The following is a 1,001-nucleotide window of genomic DNA, read 5'->3' on the forward strand; positions in this document are numbered from 1 at the left end:
CTATGATCTGGCCACTGCACTCCAGCCTGGGTGACAGAGAGAGACCTTGTCTCAAAAAAAAAAAAAAACAAAAAAACAAAAACGAATGGAAAAGGTTATATCACTATAGATTGAAGACATTAAGAGGATAGTAAAGGAATACCAGAACAAGTCTATGCACATAAGTTCAAAAACTTAGATAAAATGACACAATCCCTTGAAAACTGGTAACTTCCAAAACTTACCCAAGTGGAAAGAAATAAACTGAATAGCTCTATAACTATTAAAAATTGAATTCATATTTTAAAACCTTCCAAAAAGGAAATCTCCAGGCCCTAATGGTTTCCCTGGAGACTTCTACCAAACACTTAAAGAAAAAGCAAAACAAATTTTGCACACTTTCTAACAGAAAACAGAAGATGATAGATCACTTCCCAACTCATTTTATGGTGCCAGCATTTCTCTGATAAAATTAGATGAAGACAATACAAGAAAAGAAAATTACAGACCAATATCGCTCATTAACATGAATACAAAAATCCTGAACAAAATATAAGCAAATCATATTCAGCAATACATAAAAAGGATAATACATCATTACCTAGTATAATTTATGCCAGGAGAGCAAGACTATTTTAATATTCAAAAAGTGATTGATGTAATCTACCATATTAGTCTAAAGAAGAAAAACAACATGATCATTAATTGATGAAGAAAAGCAGCTGACAAAATTCCAAATTCGCTTATGATAAAAACTCTCAGCAACTAGAAATAAAGAGGAACTTTTACAATTTGATAAACAGCATCCTCAAAAAGCCCACAGCTAACAACCTACTTAGTGGTAAAAAACTGAACGTTTTAACCCCACTCAAGATTGAGAATGAAGAAAAGATTTCTACTCTCACCAGTCCCATTCAATATTAAACTGGAAGTCCTAGTTAGTGCAATAAGGTATGAAAAACATTTACAAGCCATACAGATTGAAAAGGAAGAAACAAAACTGCCTCTATACTCAGTATGAA

The sequence above is a fragment of the Propithecus coquereli genome, unplaced genomic scaffold, assembly GCF_000956105.1.
Source record: "Propithecus coquereli isolate 6110/MARCELLA unplaced genomic scaffold, Pcoq_1.0 Scaffold65, whole genome shotgun sequence".
Lineage (NCBI taxonomy): Eukaryota > Metazoa > Chordata > Mammalia > Primates > Indriidae > Propithecus > Propithecus coquereli.